The sequence below is a fragment of the Brachyhypopomus gauderio genome, unplaced genomic scaffold, assembly GCF_052324685.1.
Source record: "Brachyhypopomus gauderio isolate BG-103 unplaced genomic scaffold, BGAUD_0.2 sc37, whole genome shotgun sequence".
Taxonomy (NCBI): Eukaryota; Metazoa; Chordata; class Actinopteri; order Gymnotiformes; family Hypopomidae; genus Brachyhypopomus; species Brachyhypopomus gauderio.
The window spans coordinates 3,830,937-3,846,567 of NW_027506867.1; the positions used below are offsets into that span (position 1 = coordinate 3,830,937).

A 15,631-nucleotide genomic window follows, 5' to 3' on the forward strand; every position below is an offset into this window, starting at 1 on the left:
CTCTAAAGACCAGTTGGAGGAATTTAACTCTCTTTGGTTCCCACTGATCAGTTCCATTAGCTAGTCGGGGAGGCTGGCTGGGGCCACAACTCCCGGGTGGCCGGTTGGTGGCTGGGGGTCGACTCCGGGGGGACTGCTCGTGCCGGCCGCTTTCTGGGCTGGGGGGCCGGGGCTGCCGACCTGGGATGTTTGTGTGTTTGTCCTGGCGGGCGGTGGGGGGGGTCCTTGGATGGCGCTGCCTCCGGGCTCTGGGGTGCGGGGCCGGGGGTGCGGGGGGAGCAGGTGCTGGCCCCAAGGGGGGTGGCTGGCCTCCCCTGCGGGGCCAGGTGGCGGGACCCGGAATGAATGTGCGGGTGTATACGTATGCGGAAGAGAATGTGTTTAGGTGTATGTGGATGTCCAGACCGGCTGTTCTCTGTGGTGGGGGCGGTGGGGATCTGGGCTTGGATGCGGTGACGGAGGGAGCTGCCCGCCCGGTCTCCCCTGGTCGACCGCTCCCTGCCTCGAGTCGGTGGGGCAGTGAAGCTCGGTGCTCAATGAGCCAGCTAACTGGCTCTCTTCTTCCAGAGGACCATTTCCTCTGGACCTACGCATTTCCACCCACCCACCCCCCACACATATACACACACACACGCACGCACGCACACAGTCCTTGTACATTTAGGATCCTGGGGGGCAGGCGTGTAACCAGAGGTTGACGAGGTGGGGCTGCTGCCATGGTTCACCCGTCTCCTCACCACTGTCTGTCCCTCAGTTTTTACTGCACCTTAGACATTGAGGGCCTTTGAGGGGACGGTGTGGACGAACACTGGCCAATGGGCCGCGGCTTTGTCCACGTTGGTCCCAACACCTGTCCCCTCAATTTTAACAGCACCATAGTATCACACACTACCACACATACACATATACCAACACCTACACACAACACAGCACTGGGGGTGGAGGGGTGGGAAGGCCTTCCTTCACCCGTTTCCTGCTCCCTGCCGGGGCGGGGGTGGGTCGCAGGCGCGGGGCCGGGCTGGTGGCATCCTGGAAACTACTACTGATCCTTGCTGGTCCAGCCATTTGCCCCCGCCGCGGAGGGTGTGTTAGTTTGGATGTGTGTCTTTGTCCTATCTTTTTATACAGGTAGGTGAATGAGTACATGTTGGGGTGTATGTGTGTGTATATATTGGGGTGTGGGCACATTTGGGGGTAGGCCCATGTGCGCAAGAGTGCAGTGCTTCCTGCTTTCGTGCTGTACAGACGCTTTTCTGCTAGCTCTGCTTGTCCTTTACTGTTTTTTCATTTATTTGAGTAATCTGAAAAGTATTAAAGAAGAAATCTACAAGATGCCTCTGCACTTTGGTTCAGAGCACATGTGCTGCCAGAACTGCTACAATCTTTTACAAAGAATGACCATTTTAGAAACAAATTTTAGGACCGTGTTATCAGAGTTTAAGGAATGGCATCTCAGCGCTGTTCGAGGACAATCTGTGTGTGGGAATGTTGCTGGCGGACAGCAGGCAGACAGTTTGGCGGAGCAGCGAGCGGTGGAGATGCACAGAGCTGGACCGGCTGAACAGGTGGACAGAGTCCAAAACGTGAGTACAGCGGAAAGATATGGGCAAAACCAGCAATGGGTTCGCGTTGGAGCTAAACCCAAACGACATGCTCCGGCTAACATAGTACATCCAGCTAATGCTAATGCTAAAGTTGTTGCTGAGAGATCACTGCACAGACACAGAGGAAATCAGTCTCAGTCGCTGCACTTGCAAAACAGATTTGAGCCACTGCAAGACCTCAATGACTTTCCCAATAACAGTCTACTTAACCCAGAAAGAACCAGAAGATTCAGCCATTCAGAACATCCTAGAAGAGCCACCAGGCTCCAGGCCGTAGCCACAGCAGACACCCTTGTTTTTGGGGATGACTCTATTCATGGCATGAAAAACAATAGGAAACTATTAGCTCGATGTGAGCCGAACATCACAGTTTCTGAACTGAATGTGAAACTTCCAACAGTATTGGCTGAATACAGAACAATGAAACGGATCATTATTCATGTTGGAAAGAATGACATAAGAAAAGAGGAGTCTGAGGTGTTGAAAAGGGGCTTTAATGATCTTTTTTCCACACTGCTGAAACTTAACATCCAGGTATTCATCAGTGGCCCTGTGCCTGCAGGGGGCTGCAATATGTTCTCAAGGCTACTGGCATTAAATGTTTGGCTACAGAAAACCTGCAGGTCAAATGGACTGAACTTCATCGACAACTTCAATCTGTTTTTTGGGAAGAGAGAGTTCTTTAATTGAGATGGACTGCAAATTAACAAGAGGGGTGTCAATCTCTTGTCAGAAAACTTTATTTTCTCTCTGTGTAACTTCTCTGTTTCAACTGGTGAAGAAACGTCAGCGTTAACACCCAAGGACACCATCGCCACTACAGAGACACAACATCCTCCCCCCATAGAGGGTGCGGAGTTATCAGATGGGAGCCATGTGCTGTATCAGCTGCCAGAAACACCACAACCGAATAGACAATCCACACCATCCTCCACCACCTCCACCTCATCATCACCTCACCTGAACTTTCCAGAAACTTTAGAGAAGCTTGTATCTGTAGGGACAAGACTGACGCTTTCACTGTCAGCAAGTCCTCAGGTACAGCGGAAAATCACCTCAACTCCTTCCCCACAGTCACCACAACCACTTTCCCCAATCAAGGAGTTAGTGAAAGGAGCCAAAACTAAGATAGGCTGCGTGATTACAATATAATAATGTGTAAAGCTAGACAATCCTTCTTCTCTAGCATTATTAACAATAATGTTAACAATAGCAAAGTGCTTTTCACTATGGTTGACAGACAAACAAACCCACCTACATATATGGCCCCTGAGCTAGTTTCAATTGAGAGATGTAATGAGTTTGCAAAATTCTTTAATACTAAAATCCACAATATCAGACAAGCCATCTGTACGCCTACGTCCACTAACGAGCCGATTTTCTCTCCAAAACCACGCAAAATGTTCAACATGTCCCAGTTCAGTACTATTAATGAAGAAGGTTTAATTGATACAGTGAGTCATCTCAAATCATCCACTTGCAGCCTTGATACATTACCAACCAAGTTTTTAAAGAATGTCTTTCCTGCAATATCTGTGAACATTCTTCAAATAGTAAATTCCTCACTCATGTCAGGTGTATTTCCGAGTGCATTAAAAACTGCAGTTGTGAAGCCTCTCTTGAAAAAGAAAACCCTAGATACAAGCTTGTTGAATAATTATAGACCAATTTCTAATCTACCATTCATTGGAAAAATAATAGAAAAAATAGTCTTCAAGCAAATTTTGCACTTTCTGTCCACAAATAGCTGTCTAGACCAATTTCAGTCTGGCTTCAGACCTAATCATAGTACTGAGACTGCACTAATTAGGGTTATCAATGACATTCGGCTAAATACAGACTCAGGAAACATGTCTGTTCTTCTACTGCTCGATCTCAGCGCTGCCTTTGACACCACTGACCACAAAATTCTCATAAATAGACTTGAAAACTGGGTTGGACTCTCAGGAACTGTCCTAAAATGGTTCAGTTCATACCTTAAAGGAAGAAACTTCTTTGTGGAAATGGAGGGTAATGTTTCTGAGACTGGGATTTCTTATATAACATTAGCATCAATGCTAAAAGCTGAAAGGAACGGACTTCAGTATCAACGACCAGTTCCCCAAGGAGATCCTGGCGCGACGCAAGGTCCTGTTCCCCATCCGCTGGAGTTTCATTCAAGGAGGCTCCCGGGCAGTAATCTCAGTGGACAAACTCTACGTTAATGGTCAACTGTACCGCGACACAAGCGTCACACCATGGCTGTTCTAATCAGGTGATCTGTATCTACTATACAGGACAACGGTCTCCCCGGGTCGACCTCTCCCTGTCTCGAGTGAGGGGAGCTAATGTGGTTTTATTAGATTTATACTGATGTACAATCATGATATTATGGGCTATTATATGGCTAGTCTCTCACCATTATCAATGAACTTGAAAAGCAAAAAGATCAAGAGGACCAGAGATCAGGACAGCTCCCTCATATTCACATCCAGGCCTTTTTGAATTATGCATCATTCATACTACTTTAATGACTGCTGGTCTTCTAGTGTGATCTGGAAGTGAAGTGAAGAGGACATTAAACACGCATGTATGCGTCATGGTGAATGTTGTGTGTCGCGTGTTTGTTGTCATGGTGAATGTCGCGTGTTTGTTGTCGTCATGGTGAATGTCGCGTGTCGTCGTCATGGTGAATGTCGCGTGTCGTCGTCGTCATGGTGAATGTCTCGTGTCGTCGTCATGGTGAATGTCGCGTGTCGTCGTCGTCATGGTGAATGTCGCGTGTTTGTTGTTGTGTATTAAATGTTGTGTTCACACAGCTCTCAGCTTCCCCTCCCTCATCGTGACAACAGCACATTTTAAGTTATTATAAATGGACTCAAACAACTGAGTGTTATGAGAGTTCAGTAGTGTCATTACCAGTGATGTCGATCTGTTCCTCCATCATGATCTCCCCCCATTTCACTCTGCACATGTAGGTGTTGGTGTTGCTGCTGTGTGCAGTGAGATGGAGTACTGTCTGGTCCTCCTCACTTCCATGTCCACAGCACTCAGGGAGGAGTTGAGTGCTGAGTGACGTCAGAACCTGGAGCAGCAACAATAGCACCTTCACCCTCCAGATCAAACAACCGAGCTCCTGTAAGGAGAAACACCACCAGGATGGATGTTCACATTCACTCCACACATTACACACATCACTATGTCTGATGTATGGAGGTGATTTCACACCGTGTATTTAAAGGACATGTGGGTGAATATTCTCATGATCCAGGTGTGATGTCGTAAAGGTAAACACTAATGTCAGATGCAGTTTACAAACAATAAGGTGCAAAGACATTACAATTCCACCAAGTAAGAGAGAAGGATAGGTGCACACAGAAAAAAACCCAAAAAAGGAACAAAAGGGGGCAAAATTATTCTAAATTATAGGGTTTGAAAAGCCCTATATTGTTTTCCCCTCATACTACTTCTTGTCACTATTTGTGCGTTTAATACAGCCCGAGCCGCTTAACTTATTGAATTGATACGGGACGCTCATCTCTGTCACACACACAACAATGTAACAATTAAACATAAAATAAAATACAGGGAATACTAAGGGCAGCAGAATGGTGGTGGATCCTCTTAGGACCCCCGGCCTGCTATGGACCGTGTGAGCTGCTGGCGCTGCTGTCACCGTTTCCTAGCAACAGACGTCACGCCACACACCTGTCACGCTCCTCTGAAAAAATGTCTTCTGCTACACCGACACTGCACCACGTCCCCATAATGAAAGCGTTTCCTCTTTAGGTAAAAATGTCCCCAGGGTTCACATAGAGAGTCTGCAGGATGTAACTCTTACAAAAATGTTTACATATTTGCACACATTTACACCTTTTTTATTTTAAGTTATATACCGTTACATTCAGTTCTCAACTTCTTTAGTTTATATTTTAAAAGTTCATTGCACTTTATTTTTTGTAAAGTAAAAAAAAGTATTGAATTGCTTTCTTTATCACCCCTTTACAAAAAAACACAACATTAAATGCGAGTCTGGCAACTTGGGTCATGTTGGTCACGGCCTGTGGTGAGCGTGCCTTATTTTAATTTGTGAAGGGTGGCAACCCTAGTAGGCTATGTCATATTAAGTTTTATTGATTTATTTTTGTTTACATTGTTCACTGTTCCATGGTGTCGTTTAACGTCTTGTTTGGACATGGCAAGTTTTTGTTAAATAAACAATTTTAATTTGAGTGTGTGTGAGAAAATGTTTGTTTCCTTTCATCCATCATTTGTATATGGACCCCTCTGATAAAGCCTTGCTCACCCTTTGGCCACCCTTTGAAAACAAAGTCTTGCTCTGCCACTGCTTCTATTCCTCCTCTCTACAGTCTTGAGCTCTGTCTTCACACTCTTGTGTCCTCATCACTCTTCCTTAGTTGGAAGAGACGTTTTTAACAGTTTTAATTATGTCAGCCCGCCCTTTCCCCTGACATCTTTAGTCATTGAGGTTCTCTGTGCTGGTAGCACACTGGCTTGGTCACCTTGAGGATGATGCTTTGATCTCCTCAATAGGAGTTTTGGGGTTGAGGTTATGGGCGTCTCCTGTAATCATTCCCCACGGCCAGCTGGGATCAAATATCTACAGTTCTACTACCAGAGCATTTCTGGTTCCTCATTGGTTAAAGGGTCGACCTAGTGCTTAGTGGTTGATCTTGTGTTGCTATGACACCTCATCTGCTTCCATTGTGAGCATGCTCCCATCTAACTGAGTGCTTCAGTCATATATAGTGCGTGCATATAGTATAGCGCTTGCACAGCTGACAATGGACCCCTATTTGACTCTGTATGTATTTCCTGTGCTGGGTGACTGACGGTGTCCAGATATGCTGTGTGTCTGTAACTATCCTGTGTGATTCTGTAACTGTCCTGTGTGATTGTGTCACTGTCATGTGTGATTGTGTCACTGTCATGTGTGACTGTGTCACTGTCCTGTGTGACTTTGGCACTGTTCTGTGTGATTGCGTCTTCAGTAAATCAGTGATGTTTTATTCAGATGTTTATTCAGCAATTCTTGATTCAATGGGTATCACTCAGAATGTGGTGGGTCCTACGCATAACTGTAGTCATACTTTAGACTTGGTCTTGTCATTTGGTATTGACATATCCAGTTTAGCAATTCTTCCTAAACTGGTTTCTGACCACAGCCTCATAACATACGAGTTGTGTTTAACTGACTGTGTTCATCGGCCACCCCGCTATCAAATTAAACGAGCTATAACACCCAGCACCATAGCCGCGCTCACTGATATTTTACCGGGTCTGACAAACACTGATCCACTTGTAGCTCCGGAAGGACTAGAGCGTTTCACCGAGCACGTCGAGACTTCCCTTCGTACAGCTTTAGACAAAGTTGCACCACTACGATATAAGAGAGCCACGGAGAGAAGAATAGCGCCATGGTACAATGAGCACACGCGTAGCCTCAAACGAGCCGCGCGGATCCTGGAACGTAAAAGGCGAAATATGAAGTTAGAAGTGTATAGACTATCATGGAAAAGCAGCCTTATTGAATATAAGCATGCCCTCCATATGGCAAAGTCCTTATACTTATCGGCCTTAATAGAAAAACATAAAAACAATTCAGGACTCCTTTTTAAAACTGTTTCCAGCCTTACGAGGAGTCATGAACAAAACAATTCTCTTATTCCACTAGAGTGTAGCAGTAACAATTTTATGAAATTCTTTAATGATAAGATTGATAAAATTAGGGAAAACATTAGTAGTGCTATCTCAGAGCCTGTCAACATGCCAATGCACCTTGACAGCTGTCTGGTCAGCTCTGATGCCCTGTTCGAGTCCTTCTCCCCAATTGGTCGTGAGGAGCTTATTTCACTGGTGAAATCCGCTAAACCCTCCACATGCATACTAGATGCTGTACCAACCCATCTACTTAAAGAATTACTGCACAGCAATGTAGAACCGTTGCTTACTATAATAAATTATTCTCTGAGCCTGGGCTACGTTCCCAGTTCATTTAAACTTGCAGTCATCAAGCCGCTAATTAAAAAACCTGGTCTTAACCCCCAAGAACTGTCCAACTATAGGCCAATTTCTAATCTGTCATTCATATCCAAAATTTTAGAGAAAGTAGTTTCTTCACAACTCTCTTCCTTCTTACAGACAGAACATGTCTTAGAGTTATTTCAGTCTGGATTTAGAGCTCATCACAGCACTGAAACAGCACTAACTAAAGTACTGAATGATCTCTTAATATCCTCTGATAAACGACACATTTCGTTTCTCATACTGCTAGACCTCAGTGCTGCTTTTGACACCATTGATCATAATATTCTACTTAATAGACTGGAGACACTCATTGGCATAAGAGGTCAAGCACTCTCCTGGTTCAGGTCCTACCTGACAGATCATTACCAATTTGTGCTAGTAAATAACGAATGCTCTGAGCATTCTAAAGTAAAGTATGGTGTCCCACAAGGATCTGTACTGGGCCCCATATTATTCTCATTATATATGCTACCACTGGGCACTATCATTCGTAGGCATGGTATTAGCTTCCATTGCTACGCAGATGATACTCAGTTGTATATATCTTCTAATCCAGATGATACCACCACAACTCTCAAGATTGAGAACTGCGTCCAGGATATTAAAAACTGGATGGCGTCTAATTTTCTTAAACTAAATTCTGACAAGACTGAGGTACTGATTCTTGGGCCTAAAGCTGTTAGAAGCAATTGGGCTGATATTCCCCTTACCCTAGATGGTTTTTCAGTAACACCAAAATCTACTGCAAAAAGTTTAGGTGTCCCTATTGATTCTGATCTTTCATTTGACACACATGTATGCAATGTCACTAAGGCTGCCTTTTTCCATTTACGTAATATTGCCAAGCTGAGACACTTACTTTCTTTAGCTGATGCAGAGAAGCTAGTTCATGCTTTTGTCTCGTCGAGATTGGACTACTGTAATAGTCTTCTAATTGGATGCTCTAAACAGTCCATAAAGAAGCTACAACTTGTACAAAATGCCGCAGCTAGAGTCCTAACCAAGGCTAGGAAATTCGATCATATTAGTCCCACTCTCGCTGCACTACACTGGCTGCCGATTAAATATCGCATTGAATTTAAAGTTCTCCAATTTAAATGGTCTTGCCCCACAATATCTGAGTGAACTCATTGATTACTACAACCCATCTCGCCCTTTGCGCTCCCAAAATGCTGGATTTCTCGTAGTTCCAAAAATTAGTAAAACTACAGCCGGAGGCAGAGCTTTCTCTTTTAAAGTCCCTCAATTATGGAATAGCCTTCCAGCTCCAATCCGAGACTCTGACACAGTTCCAATCTTTAAATCTAGACTTAAGACTCACCTGTTTAGTCAAGCCTTCAGCTAAAATTCCCCTTGTAAGGTGTAGGGGCTTGGGGGCCCCCAGACGTTGAGATTTCTGGTGATCTGAGATGTTGATGCTGTCATCCAGCTGTGTCTTGGCATCACTCTATTTGTGACTATGACTTGACTGGAAAGCAATGTCTCAGTGAACCCTCATGCCTGTGGTCACCTCTGAACCTCTCCCTTTAGTTATGCTGCTATAGATTAGTCTGCCGGAGCCACATGCTGATCACTGGCACGTGAGCTACGTACATTTAAATCAACGGTGGTTTAAATTCATGTCCACTCAGTCTGTATTATCTATCTTCTTGCATGGCTCTACCCAAGACGATTGGATACAGGCACCTGCAGGCACCTGGGGGATGGTCTGGCTGCCGGTGGATGTGCTGATACCGGGGTTCACCTGGGGAGTAACACTGCAGTCGGAGCCTACAATACCAGCATCACTGCTCCGACACGGAATGAAAGCCTGGCATTCATCAACAGACATTTACAGTGACAATATCAAAACCCAGAACTTTCAATTCTACCTTTTACCTAGTCTGTGTGAATTATGTGTGACTTGTGTATTTGTGTGTTAACGGGCCGCCCAATGGAGGATGGGTTCCCTTTTGAGTCTTGGTTCTCCCGAGGTTTCTTCCTATTCCTCACCATCATAGGGAGTTTTTCCTCGCCACTGTCGCCTTTGGCTTGCTCATTAGGGTTCTGGACCCATAGTATTGTTAACCTTGTAAACCCTGTAAAGCTGCTTTGCGACAACTTGAGTTGTTAAAAGCGCTATACAAATAAACTTTGATTGATTGATTGATGTGATCTTTCGTAGATAATCAGTGATGTGTATAAACAGACCTCCACTGAGTCTCTGAAGATCCTCCAGTCTAAACTGGACTGGTGTTGAAACTGGACTTTTCCTGAACTGGAGGAGAGAACAGTGGAAAATCCCTACTTTACTAACTTAGATAACTTCATTAACTTTATCAGGTACAGAGTAAAAAATATCCCCAGACTTATAAAGGAGGATTTGCAAGTATGAAGTCTTCTGAATTCATGGACTAGTCATTTGTTTTATATATTATACAATATATACACAATATAATATGTTTATATTAAGGTTTAGGTTAAGGTTTTAGGCAGGTGTGGGGAAATGCAAAGTAAGAATGGTTTAGAAAACAGAAGATGTGTTAATTGATGTGTTTATAGATGTGTTTGTAGAAATGTTAATAGTTTGTTTTTCTCAATTAACACAATGAATGAAATAAAATAAACTCTAAATCGATATTTATGTATGTACATATGTATGAAATAGCGCCACCCAGAGTATGACACAGGCCGGTGGTTCTTACAGTCTGTTTCTTGATTGATATCTGCAGTCAGTGTTATTAAACAAATATTATATAGTAAGCAAAACAGCAAAGCATATTTTATTATTTAACAATGCCTGATCTGTGTAATTAAATACAGCAGAGTGTATTTACTATTTTATTTATGTGTATAAATTAAATAGTGTATAATTGGTTGTTGGAATTTGTCAGTGTGTAGATGGCTGAATGCAAGCAGGTTCAATATTGTTAGTGCATAGTACAAACCTATAATAAACTGACCCAAAGGTACTTTCACATATGAATACATTAACCCATCAAATGATTTTACAATGATCTTTTAATGTTAAGAATAGTTAGAAGGAAACTGAACTAGAAAATATATTTAATGATGACATTCTATCTGTCCTCATTAACTCATCCCCTACTGATGATGGTATAACTCTCCTCATTAGCTCCTCCCCTACTGATGATGGTATACCTCTCCTCATTAGCTCCTCCCCTACTGATGATGGTATACCTCTCCTCATTAGCTCCTCCCCTACTGGTGATGGTTTCTCAGGTAGTGCAGCTCATCCAGGATGGCACGTCAATGCGAGCTGTGGCAAGAAGATTTCCTGTGTCTGTCATCACAGCATGGAGCAGATACCAGGAGATAGGCCAGTACACCAGGAGACACGGAGGGGGCCGTAGGAGGGCAACAACCCAGCAGCAGGACCGCTAACTCCTCCTTTGTGCAAGGAGGAACAGGAAGAGCAATGCCAGAGCCCTGCAAAACGACCTACAGCAGGCCATTAATATCCATGTTTCTGCTCAAACAGAAACAGTCAGAAACAGACTCCATGAGGGTGGTATGAGGGCATGACGTCCACAAGTGGGGCTTGTGCTTACAGCCAGAGAACACCATGATTGGCAGATTCACCAGTGGCGCCCTGTGCTCTTCACGGATGAGAGCAGCTTCACACAGAGCATGTGACAGACGTGACAGAAGCTGAAGTGTGTCAGCAGTTCCTGCATGATAAAGGCATTGATGCTATGGGCTGGCCTGCCCGTTCCCCAGACCTGAATCCAATTGAGCACATCTGGGACATCATGTCTCATTCCATTCACCAACGGCATGTTGCACCACAGACTGTCCATTAGTTGACTGACGCTTTAGTCCAGGTCTGGGAGGAGATTCCCCAGGAGCCTCATCAGGACCCCAGGCATTGTATGAAGGTCATACAGGCACGTGAAGGCCTCACACACTACTGAGCCTCATTTTAACTTGTCTTGAGGAATTTCAACTAAAGTTTGATCAGCCTGCCATTTGATTTTCCACTTGTATTTTGAGTATGATTCCAAATCCAGACCATGGGATAATTTTGATTTACATTGATAATTTTTATGTTAGTTTGTTCTCAACACATTCCACTATGTAATGAATAGATTTTCTACTAGGATGTGTTATTTTAGTGTTCCCTTTATTTTTTTGAACAGTATATTTATATTTGCAAGGGTTATGGCATAATCTGGCATTTCACTAGCATTACTGACAATGTGAGGTGAATCCACCAACTTTGTTATATCTGCATGACAATTAGGCAACCAATATTTAAAATAAACTAAAACAGAATGAACATAAAAAGGTTTGGCCTACAAACCACTTCTAAACCAAATAACCAGTTGGTCAAGTCTTTAAATCACAGATAGCAAATGTGTCTAAAGTTGACGTAGGCTAAGTGTTTTAGATTGTAGATAATGGTGAGGAATATAAGGGAGCTTGAAACCCTGAGGCGTTTGATTCCTTAGATGAAGGCGAATACATAATTAAGATGAAGAACAGGAATAATTGAAAGTCTATTTTACTGGTTGTGGAGATCCAGTATTACATGGCATTTACATGTAAATGAACATCTGACTGTAGGAGTCACTTAATCACAATAATCCCTCCAGGGACCTTGGCCATTTTTTTTTTCAGAAGAGCAGTGAACTCTATTGCCCCCCTGTGTCAGTATGTTACACTCTCTCCTGCTCATTCACATGTCAGTGTGATGGTCTCTACTCAGTATTTATGTAGTGGATATTACTGAATCAGTTGACAGGAGCCACCAACAGTCTCAACTGGAATTTGATTACTGAAACTAAATGTAATGTGTGTTGTACAGAACTGTGTGTGTGTGTGAGACAAGGAAATTGTTAGGATACATGCACACATTTAAAATGCTTTTATTTAAAGATAATTACGAAGAACTGATATATGCCAGTATCTGTAATGCTGGATGTCAGACGATCTCAGGTTGATGAGCAGGTGCAGCACCTTCATTTCACCTGTGCAGGCTGTAGAGCACCCTGGTGTGGAAAAGAACACAGTGAATTAAGAAACACCCTAACAATCAGGATTGGGTTGCAGCAGGACACAACATGTATACCTATAACTGTACAAAGTGTTTAGTAAAAAAAAAATAAAAATCACAAAGCAGTCAGTGAGTGTATTTGATATAGTAATGTTGTAACTCTTACCTTGACCCTCTGAACTTCCCTTCCTTGGGGTCTGGGACACCAGGACCTGCGCACCTTGAAGTCCAGAGACCACTATAGGAACAGGGCTTGGCACATCCAGATGGATGAGCTTTGTGCTCCATGTTCCTTTGTCTCCAGGCTGCTTGGAGACAGTCTGTCCAGCCTGGCACTTGACCTGCCTCTGGAGTTTACCGCCAGGGTCGGTGGTCCAGGGGCACAGGGTCCTTGTTGAGCTGCAGCACCCGGGAGGGACGAGGTGGAGCTGAGCTCACAGCTCTACGCTCTGCCTTATGCAGAGCTGCCCTCCTGATGAGCAGTGGAGGGAGGCAGGTTGGTTGTCTGGGCTTGTCCTCCATCATTACTGGGACGCCCCTCATGTTCTGGGTCCCACCAGACTTGGAGGATTTTACAATCTTTGAGGGCAGCTTGTTGTGAACGACAAATTGCCCAGAAATGTCTGGAGTCTTATTGTTCCTGCTGACCAGGGGAGGGAACATAGTCTGCTGCTTGTCTTGGACGAAAGGAAGATGCCTTGTTCTGCCACCCTGATTTCCAGGAGTGTTCACCAGTGGTGGCAATCTTAAGGCCTTGCCAAACATGATTAAGTTCTGGGAGACCGGGCGTTCCTTCCTCTTCCTCTGTGGCACTGCAGCAATTACAGGGAAGTGGTGGCTGCTTTTTTCTTTACTCATATTCATCATTATGACTGATTTTCTACTGGGAAAAATAACACAAAATACCTTACATTTTAGTTTACTAATACACACTAAATTATATCTCTAAATTTGACCTAATGAATGTAACATTCCCTTAATCTGAACACATAAATTCAGAGTTTTAAACAGTACAAGAAGTACAGATCAATAACTAGATTAGCATTTCCTAATCATACTATAGGGCTTGAAAAGGTGTGCCCTAATGTAATGTAATGTGTGTGCATAATGTGTGTCTGTAATTGAAGAACACCTCTTTGGGTATGTGTCTGTGCGTGTGCATGAAGGTGTGCAGTGTGTATGAAAGTGATTACAGTCTAACAACTCTTGATTTTAGTTGTGAATCGTTTTGATACATGCTGCATCATTTAGCTCATCATCATCATCATCATCATCATCATCAAATGCTCCTTAAATGTAGCTCGCTAGCTAGGTATTTAGACAGAAACCAAAGCTTAAAAACCCTGATTTAAAAATCCCATTTAACACAAATTAATTTCTAAATAGCTAGCTTGGGGAATTATAAACGCTCTTTAAATGTAGCTAGCCAACTACACATAAAGACCTTAAATCCCGTTCAACGTAATGAGAAACTGTATAACACAACTGTTGGTTATGGCTAAAAACGTGCAGAGTCCCTGCAAAAAATAATTCGACCAGAAACACTTCCGTTGTGTTGTGGCAGGTTTTGCAGCGTTACTGAATTTGCAGCGCGTTTCCGAAATGTAGCGCACGTGTTGTCATTTTAAAGCATTTGCAGCGCGTTTTCCGCTTGCATCGCGATGGGCTTTCAGAGCCACCGTACTATCGACTCAAAAACCACATAGCACAAATCACAGCATCGAGACCTTCGAAACGCAGGTTGAACGGAGTCTGTACGTTAAGCGCTTTGTGCTGTATTAAACGCACAAATGTGTGGAAGAAGTGTGATAACAATATAGGGCTTTTCCAGCCATATAATAATATATATTGATCAGTATTCCACTAAATGCATAGTACATATCTTATTTAAGAAAATAATATTAGACCTCCCCCAGTGTCACTTAAAGGGCTAAGAAGCCTTGAGTGGCCAAGTGCCTGTCCGTTAGGGAATTCAGTAGTAGTCGCTACACACGCCCCCCCAGAATTCACAAAAACGTCCAACCGGCGAGGGGGACGAATCCACCGCTCAGATCGGCTCACACCGCCTGCAGGCGGGCCAGTTGAACTGGCCGGTTGCCCAGCAGGGTGGGTAGGACCAACGACCGGGGGCCGCCCACAGCTCGGCAGTCGTGCCGCCACCACACATAGGTACATATTTTAAACAATTTATTAATACATTAACGGATATCCAGTTTCACTTCTCCTAAGGCGGTTACATACTGTACAGGAGCATACATACTCTACTCTGTGTATACTCTCCAAGCTTCTTATAATGGAAATATTTTACACAATCTTATCATATAGCCTAGCAGTGTCCCACTGGTTTACCTTAAGAATTTTTAGACCTACCTTTGATATTGGAGAATGAAGACCTTGATAATAATGTAGAAATGACAATAGTAATCTGTCACTCGCTGTGTCCAGTTCGCGTCCTGACCGTAATGGTTGTATCGATGGCGACAGCTGGGCCTTTTATAGAGCCGTTTCGATGACGTCATACACGTATAATGACGTAACTCTCTCTCGATCTTTCTCGATCTTTCTCTTTCTCAATCTTTCTCTCTCTCACACACTCGCACACACAGTATTTGTATTCCTTTTTTATTTTTGCAATTATTGAGCTCCAAAGACAAAATTATTTTATTTATTGAACATTCGAAACAGCTGCTTAAACCTTCTACACTTCACAAAACATCTGCTTTGTGCACTGCAAGACATTTTAACAAAACATGGCAAACTGACAGAACACCGTTCACTTTTGGATTTTTTAACATGAGCCACTGTGTGTTTTTAATCGGTTATAGGGCTAGCTTTATTACTGGTAAAACTATTGAAATTGTATTGATTTAATACATTGTGGCACTAAATGTGGAATAGAATGAACATATAACAAATGATTGGCTGTAAACACGTTTCATTTTTAATTTGATATGAGAAAATCTTCCACATCTGCGATGTGTGTATTTCAAGGCTTTTTACGCGT

At 43.4% G+C, this 15,631-nt stretch overlaps 1 long non-coding RNA gene across 1 annotated transcript; it reads right to left on the reverse strand.

Annotated features, from left to right (window-relative positions):
* Positions 1-12,498: 12,498 nt before the first annotated feature.
* LOC143485666 (uncharacterized) lies at positions 12,499-15,122 on the reverse strand. The gene is made up of 3 exons (XR_013122975.1): positions 14,998-15,122; positions 12,794-13,510; positions 12,499-12,622 (listed from the first exon to the last, which is right to left on the reverse strand). It is a non-coding gene; the product is annotated as an uncharacterized LOC143485666 (long non-coding RNA).
* Positions 15,123-15,631: the final 509 nt, after the last annotated feature.